At 47.5% G+C, this 8,637-nt stretch overlaps 1 long non-coding RNA gene across 1 annotated transcript; it reads left to right on the top strand.

The window, feature by feature from the left end:
- Positions 1 to 207: 207 nt before the first annotated feature.
- Positions 208 to 5,806, top strand: LOC144164049 (uncharacterized). Its single transcript, XR_013321020.1, has 3 exons — positions 208 to 311; positions 3,056 to 3,175; positions 5,325 to 5,806. It is a non-coding gene; the product is annotated as an uncharacterized LOC144164049 (long non-coding RNA).
- The last annotated feature ends 2,831 nt before the right edge of the window (positions 5,807 to 8,637 follow it).

Genomic DNA, 8,637 nt, shown 5'->3' with positions numbered 1-8,637 from the left:
ACCCAGGCGCCCAACACCGCAGCGACCAGCGCAAATCTTGCCGCGCGCAGGCTAGGAGCTGGGGCAGGGAAGCGGCGGCTCGGCTATTCAGTGGTTGAGGACAGCAGCGCCGCCGCTATGCCGGTTTATTTTCTGCTCGAAAGTCAACCCGGCGGAGCAATGGGAGAGGCCGCCGCTCGGGCCACTCTAAAACTTCTAGTACACTCTACCGAGACGGTGGAGTTGCACGCGCTTGTCGAGTGGCTCTGTTGTGGTTGTTTTGAAGACATCGGATTATTGTTTCGACGAAGATATGTCGCCTGTGATTTAAGGTAAGTGACTAGTCAACTTTTTGCACTTTACTTGTGTATTTAACAGGGCAGGGCTCTTCCGTTCCGTGTTAGACGTTTGCGTCGTCGGTTAGCCCTAATGTTTTTTGACAGCGACTGATTTTGAGGGTTACGTAGATGTGCCTTTCGACCGCGGATATTGCGTGCGGGACTAGAAACAGTAGGGCTGTTCGATTTACAGTCCAGAACTCACCGTCGATTCCCTGAAAGCAGTCAGGCATTCGATTTTCTTGTGTATCCTTATGGCTTCGGGGGATCATCGGACTCCGGCGGAATATCCGCGGTGAATTCGAGTCTGTAAATCGAAGAGCCCTATTGTTTGTGCCGTTTGTAGGCTTTTTGTTGAGCGAAGTAGGATCATACTGCTACGTTGGCTAAACGCTTTGTTGCTCGCAACAACCGATCGCCAATACGCGCGGTCGACCGCTCCAGGTTGAGTTCGCGTTTTTTTTTTGTCGGTAGTTTTTTTTTAAAGAATTTCAAATTGTTCTTCGCATCATTTTTCGTACCTGGATTGGAGTGGTTCGCTTTAGGTAACTTTTAGCCGAGGCACATAGCAGTCTACACTACACTGCAGGGATTGTCATTTTCCAAAGCGGTCACTCAGTAAAGTGCACTGGTACAAACAAGGCTCTCTGCGTTCAGATTGAGGGTAAGATGGCTGAAATTGGCGTCACACTCGCAAGCCCCGCATGTGCAGTGAATGTTTGAGTGTTCCAATCGTTCGATAATCGCATATATGTTTGTGCATGTGTATCAGTAGCACCGAAACGTTCATTCAACCCGAATTTGCTACGCCGAAACTACATGCGTATCGTGCGTCTGGTGCAGAGGCATAAGCAATGCTGGCCGCGCATGGGGAGCGTTTAAGCACTGCAGCATTCACTACCGTCTCCGAATAATTCGCGGCCACGCGTGTTGCTCAGTTAAATTTTGTATTGGGCTCTCATTCTGTGGATGAGTGCACCCCGCACAAGAGCAAATGCTTCAAAAAAAAAGTGGGTCTCCTCTGGACTGGTTAAGGCCGAAGGTCTCTTTCTAGTAGCTTGTGTACATAATTGCACAGCAAAGAACACACTCTGTTAAAAACACAACTTGATGTAAACAAACATAGTTCTAGAAAATATGCCGCTAGAGAATAGATGGGAGAACAGCCTTTTCTAGATGGTTAGATCACACTGAAAGTTTTTTCTTAATTTTTCAGAACAGGATAACCTCTTTCTCATCGCAATATTTTTTTAAGCACTGGCTATTGTCATTGTTGGCAGTAATGCATTATTGTCATGTTTCAAATTTTGCGGCCTATACCAATGTGTGTCATTTTTGAAAATCGTTTCAATGGGTTTGATGTCAATGTGAGCACAACCTTAAATCTGGTTTCCTATGCTTCCCTAAGACATCGCGGCCATTATTAAGGACTAATTAGATTCATGTTTTGAAGGAAAAAAATTGTTGCCATGATATTGACGGTACCAGCTGAAAACATGCATCGACACATCATGTGGGCTTCAAGCACTGCGTGGGAAGGAGAATTGAACCTGGTTTAAGCTGCAATCACCTAGAAGAGACTTCAGAAACAAAAAAAATTGCTTCACTTGTATTGTTGTTCAGCAGTTCATCACAGCCTTTCCAGCCTCCTTTGGCAGAATTGTTAGGCTGTGTATAGCGTTCCGTCTAGACGGAACGGCAACTGTCACTAAAGTTCCGTCCGGAGGAGACACAATTCGCATTGAGAGCAGTCTTTCTTGATTTTTACCCATCCGGCCAAACCGCTACCGCTCACTGACTAGCCAGAATCACTGATAATTATTAATCATTATTAATAATTACAGATGATCGGACTAACTCTAGCTCAATCTGGACAGATATCGAGGTCGCCACCCGATGCCCGCTTCACAATATTTCAGCGAGAGCAGTCGGTCTTGATTTTTACCTAACCGGCCAAACCGCTTCCGCTCACTCACTAGCCAGAGTCACTGTTAATTATTAATCACTGGTAATAATTAGAGGAGATCGGGTGTAACTGGCGATGGCTACGTCGGCCTTGGCTCCAGCGAGCGGGAGCGGCTCGGCCGCTTGAGTAAAAAACCAAGACCTACTGCTCTCATCGCGTGAATTGTAAAGCGGGCGGGAAGTTTTGCTATTACAAAACGCTAACCACGGCCATACACATACAAAAAAGTGGTGCGAGAATCGAACCAGGGCCTACAACGTTCGTAGTCAGCCGCGGAACCACTACACCAAATCCCAGAATGAGAAATGGCGGCTAATTGGCTGGTTTTGATTTGGCGTTCAGTCTGGACGGAACTTTAGCAGTTTTTAGCATTCCGGCTGGACGGAACGCTAGGCACTCCCTAATTGTTAAGGCAACGTTATCATCATTTAGGTCTGCGCTTTGTCACAGAATCGTGGAAGCAATTTGCCGTATAGCAATGAGAGAGCTCATCTCGGCACCTTTTTACGCATACATGAACTGGTCATAATGAACGGCATCTACTTCCAAAGAGAGAATTGAGTTAGAAGCTTGATCGTTGACATTGTCACTGTGCTGTGATAGTCACTTCGGCCATCCTTACATCCAGGTAATGTGGTATTTTAACGTTCTTATATTTTCGCTTGGAGTGTGAAGAACACCTTGCTCGACACCTTAATATCGCATTTAGAACTTTGAAGGATTAAGGCTAATGCAACTTGCTTGTTGTTTGCCACTCACTTCTATCTTGCAGGCTACTGACTGTTACACCTTGCAGTGAAGATCAGCTGGCATGCCCTACTTGGTGGATGGACCTATCTGGATGAACCTCTCATCAGATGTCACTGGCTGTTTTTCAGGTTGGTTACAATAGGTGAGCACCTAGTTCTATACAATTGTAGTGCAATGCTATGACGTGCACTGTGAAATTCAGTTACCAGAACTTGCCTAATTTGACCGAGAGTGCAGTGCTTTGGTCTTCCAATAGCACTGTATATATATGCTGGTCGGCATCTTCATTTCAGCAATTCATTGCTCTCAGAGTTTGGAATCAGTGAATTTGGATGTATTGTATTTAACGTCTTTATGTATTGTTTAACATGAACCTTTGCTGCCATTGTACACTGAACTGCTGAAACACAAGCACGAAGGTGGGAGTTCTTAGTAAAAAAGAGAACTAGGATGCACATGATGCAACATTTAGAAGTGACACAGCTGCTTGATATCCCCCTTTTGGTGCAGCCCGCTAAATGCTCCTCTCCGCCTGTGAGAACAATAGCTCTCTTTTCCTCCGCCGCGTCGCCTGTGGTGCACGCTATCGGTGATGCGGTGGCGTCAATTCGGAAAGCGGCCACACAATCAGCCATCCGCGCTTCAGTTCTTGGTTCGGCTGTTGTGTTATTGCGCTTTGTCATGCTTCACTTGAGACACCTTGCTGAACAGGCTGCAATCACATATTTACGTGGAATAGATGCATGGTCCTTAACATGGCATTGCACTATTCAGCTTGTTTTACTGGAATTTTCGATTCTGTAGCGTGTTCGTGACCTTTGAGCTTTTTCTGAAGGAACTTCGGGCTGCTGATGACGACAGGCGAAAATATCAAGGTGGCGTGGGACAGCTTAATTTTTTCCAGGTTCGGCTCAATGTGTGATCAGCTTAGGAGCCAAACTGGGTTCACAAGTGGCAAGTTTTATTGGATCTTTAAGAGGGCCTTGAAAACAAAACAGTCCCTAACTTTCTGCATTCCACCAAACATCCCCCCCCTCTCTCTAGAAAATTTGTTCTAAGGTTCTTAATGAGGTGGTTTGGTCAAATAAAAGGAACGATGGGTCATTTTGCCGCGCTGGATGTAGCAAAACATGCTGATGTTGTAGTGTGTTGTCAACCGACATGCCTAGAAACATGGCGCTGTTTGTCTGGTGGCTGTCTGTGACAATACGGATAATGAAGAACCCCACCTCTTACACAGTTGAGCACACTAAAATTCAGGTTACGGCGCCGGTCATGCTTCCTGTTCCCGGTAAAAAAATACCCTAAGGGGATAACGTCAGCCGTGGAAAGCCCCCGCAGGACAAACCAAAGGAGCCTGCAGGCTAATTCAGTGGCACCACCGGTTCAAGGTTCACAGCTTATATCAAGGCCAAAAATATGTCGACTTCGCAGCCATAAATTACTTTTTCCTGTATTGACATTTCGTCAGTAATCAGGCTGCAGTATGGTTCTTTTAGTGACCGCAAGCTTTGTCCCTCCACTTGAAGTCGTTCCTTTATTAGGTTTATTACTCGAGTCTCTTGCAGAAGGTCCGACAAGATTTTTAGTGTGCTTTGACACGGCAGCTTCAGCAGTTTTTTGCCCCTCCCATGCTCGTATCCTTTACAAGAAGTCCCCTTCCACAACACTTTGCCGCAACGTGGGTTCCTGTCTAGTCAGCGCGCCTTATCACTATTGCTAATCTGTTCCATGGTAAATTTGGCACACCCGTTCTCCTTCTTGTGCGGCTTCTGAAAGGGTCTTTAGTGCTTGCACAGCTCGGTTGTCCTCATAGTATTGAACTTTCTCTAAATTCATCACAAGATGCTGAAGTTTTTGCAAGCGTTCGTTTAGTCTGCACTTTCATCTCAAGACTGTGTGCGTTTCTTTTCGTCGCTTCAATGCATCCAACCAGGTTAATGTCATCTGGCCTTCTTCACTTTTCAATTTAACGTGTTCCTAACCTTCAACACTCGCCTGAAGCTACATTTTTTTGCGCCTGGTATTCGCTGGCTGCGCTTTGAGCATAGAATTCTTCTAGATGAGGGTGTTTTTCTTCCTTCCCACCTGCTGCTAACGCATGTTCTCTTGAAATTCTCGGTTGCATGCATGCACGCTTGCATCTTACTAAAATCCTTTCCCGGGAAAGGCATTGCCTCCATGCGATGACTTTTAGAGCAGTGCCGGTCAAGAGCACCCTTCCATGACCTGAAGGGAGTCCTAGCAGGATGGTTTCCACTTAATTTGTTGAAAATGTTATTTTTCTGCAGGCTTTCTATTTTTATGGCAAAGAGGAAGGGCAGAAGCAAGGGACCATATCGAAGTGACCATCTCAGAATGTTTAAGGAGGTATGTGAAATGTGAATATACATTTGTTTTGAGTTGATCTGGATTGTATAAGCTTTAGTGTGTAACTCAGTTTTTTTTTCTTTTCAGCTGCCCACCTGTTCGAAGATAGTCACCATATTTGATATTTAATGATAATATATTCAACGTTAAAACCAAGTTTGTTTTGTGTAATATTTTTAAGCACCCCAGCACACACCTCTAAGCTCTCATAAAATGGTTGATAAGTTTTCAGAGCATTGTAGCAGGATAGCAGAAAAATGATCACGACATGAATGGACAGAGCAAAACGCATAGGCAAGCTTACTTATTTGCTGCAAATCTTATTTCATAAATTTATTCGCAAGAAATGAAACCAGTTTTTAATTAGCATTGCATACCACCTTTCCTTTTCATGTCGTCATCATTTTTGTGCAATTTCGAATATCTGCCATCATACCGTCACTCAACCTGCCAGCATCGACGCTACCATTGCCGTCAGCTACCGACGCATGCCGTCAGCTACCGCCGTACCGACGTCTACCAGCATGCCGTCATCCATCACCCTGCCAGCATGCAGTCATCTGCCGTCATGCCATCAATAATGCCATTACCATATTCCACCATGTTGATGTTTGATGGATTATCAACTCCACATTTTCAATAGGGAAGCCATCGCAGTATCTGTAGGATTGCTTGGTGGCTCACATTGTCGTACGCTTTCTTCACATCTAGGGCAAGAATAGAACGAATACGACAAATGCGTCCTCTTATGAGTACGGAAGTAGAGAACGCTTCAAGGCCGTCCTCTGCGCCGATGTGGGGCCGAAAGCCGATCTGAGAGGGATGGTACCAACCTATGCCCTCAAGCCACCATGTGAGCCTTGATGCTAGCATACGCTCAGCCAGCTTGCATATGGTACACGTCAGAGCAATCTGCCGTAGATTACTGAGCCTATCCGGTGGTTTTCCTGCTTTCGGGACGCCTATGATTTCTGCGTGCTTCCAGAAAGTGGGTACGCATCCAGAGGCCCAAGCTTCGTTTATAGTGGTCAGTATGACCTGAAGATACTTCTCTGTGCAGTTCTTATACACTTCGTACTGTATACCATCGGGGCCCGGTGCCTCATGTGTTCCTGCTAAGTCGATAGCTGCCAACAATTCCGCCATGGTAAAGGGGGAAACAAGACCAGCTGCCTCTTCCATGGTAAGGGATCGGCCTGCCTCAGGGGGAAGGGGTGAAGGTCCCCCAAAGGACGGAGGAGGCGTGTCATAATTGGGGAAAAAAGCCTTCATTGCCTCCTCCGCAAATTCTTGCAAGGAGAGACCCGATGCAAGGTAAGCATTGTCCAAGGAGTTCTGCGGCTTGCGGCCTCGTTTCATTGCCTGAAACGTGCGCCATATCAAGGCTGTGTTTGTTGAGGGACCGAGTGAAACACACCAATCTATCCAGCGAGCCCTGGAAGGCGTCGTTCATGTCTTCGCGCTTGGGCTGTCAGGTGATTAAGGTGGATCTTGGCACTCTCAGAAGACGGTTGGCGGGCCGCAGTTAGTTCCGCGCGACGGCGGGCGGCCCACAATCGGAGCAGATGAAGGTCAGGCGTAGGTCGGGCTTCATCTACCCAAGAGATGTGCGTTGATGCGTGCAGTACGCTTTGTAAGATAGAAATCGGGTCATCAGACTCTTGTTCTAGGGGGGAGAGCTGTGATCTGAACTCATCCCAATCGATGACCCGGCAGCGTCGATGAATTCGTGGCACCGGTCCTGCAGCAAGCCTAATATAAATTGGATGGTGATCACTCGCCCAGCCGTCGAGCTCCAAGTGCCATGAGGGCGCACCGTGCCCAAGCCACCAAGTAAGGTCCGGAGAGTAAGACGGTGCGCGAGGGTGTGTTTGCCGATGAGTGGGGCTGAGAACATCATTTAGGAGTTGAAAGTTCGCCCCCCTAAATGTGTCTCCAACCAGCTGACCCCTAGAGCTGTTCCTCGGGTAGCCCCAGGATCCATGCGGGGCATTAAAGTCTCCACACACCAGAATCGGGACTCCTGGGAAGTTGCGGCGGAGATGTGAAAGCCAGCCTAACCGAATTCGGCTGGCATTACCACTGCTCGGTCGAGCATAATAAGATACGAGAATCACCTCTGAGTGGGATAGGTGAACTCGTACAGCTACTACCTCTTGCCAAGCGGTGCACCACGCGGAAAGAGGGACCTGGGCTTGTGGCAAGTGGGCACGTACGTATACAATTGCTTTGCCAGGGGGGATGTCCGGACGCACACCCCGGCGGTCCCGAATGCTTGGCGACGTATGTACATTGAACTCCGATAATTGCGGAGCGCAGTTTGTTTCTTGTAGCAGGAGGGCCCGTGCAGATAATTGGCCAATGCGCATGCGGTATTTGAGTTCACCGAGCTTACCCGATAAGCCCCTACAGTTCCACTGGAGAACACAAGACAGGTGTGTAGGCCCTGCGGTGCTAGTCATAGCGAGAGATGAGAGCATTTGGCTTCGGTGATCTCGAAACATTTATTTCGCGCCGCTTAAGCAGGTTAGGCTAGGCGTTCATTGTCTTTTTAATACTGTACTCTACCTCATCCAAACATGAGAATATTTCACAGCAAGAAAACTTCCCTCTGCACCCCACCTTCGGACACTAGTTCACTGGACCAAATTTCTGCTGGTGCTGCGTGATAGCAGATGGTTGATAAACAGCATTGTTTCATGGCACTAATCAGCACGGACTGCCAATGTAGACGGTATGACTGCGCTTCGAAGAACAGCCGAAGTTCGAGAACGGGCAATGTTGCTATGAGTAAGAGCAGACCACGTCGCTGCTTTGGCTGCCAGCCTCTGCGGTTCATAGCGCGCATCGATCCACAATACCCGCCGAATGTACCTCTTTGGGGACTGAGGAAAGTCTGATGCCTCTGATTTTGCTCGCACGATTTGCGTAGCCGAGAGCACAGCAGCCCAGCGGCGTCAGAAAAGCCAACACCTAAACAAAACATTACACCATCTTCCCGAGGGGAATAGATGCGAAGCATCATGGAGGTTCCATTATTTTCTGTGATGTTGGTCACCTAAATCGCGTGAAAGTGGGTGAACCTACATGATGCCTCGCATCAACTCAGGGTTCCCCTCGGGAAGATGGTGCAATTTATTGCTGTTTGTATTTGCGTCAGCCAGCCCGCTGACAGGGCGGTTGGTTTCCATTCAACTAATCAGAAGCCGGAGCGTGACTCATCCGAAGCAGCAA

This window comes from Haemaphysalis longicornis, unplaced genomic scaffold, assembly GCF_048455015.1.
Source record: "Haemaphysalis longicornis isolate Haplotype H1 unplaced genomic scaffold, Haemaphysalis longicornis Haplotype H1 scaffold_13, whole genome shotgun sequence".
NCBI classification, from domain to species: domain Eukaryota; kingdom Metazoa; phylum Arthropoda; class Arachnida; order Ixodida; family Ixodidae; genus Haemaphysalis; species Haemaphysalis longicornis.
This window is presented reverse-complemented; position numbering and strand designations above follow the sequence as displayed.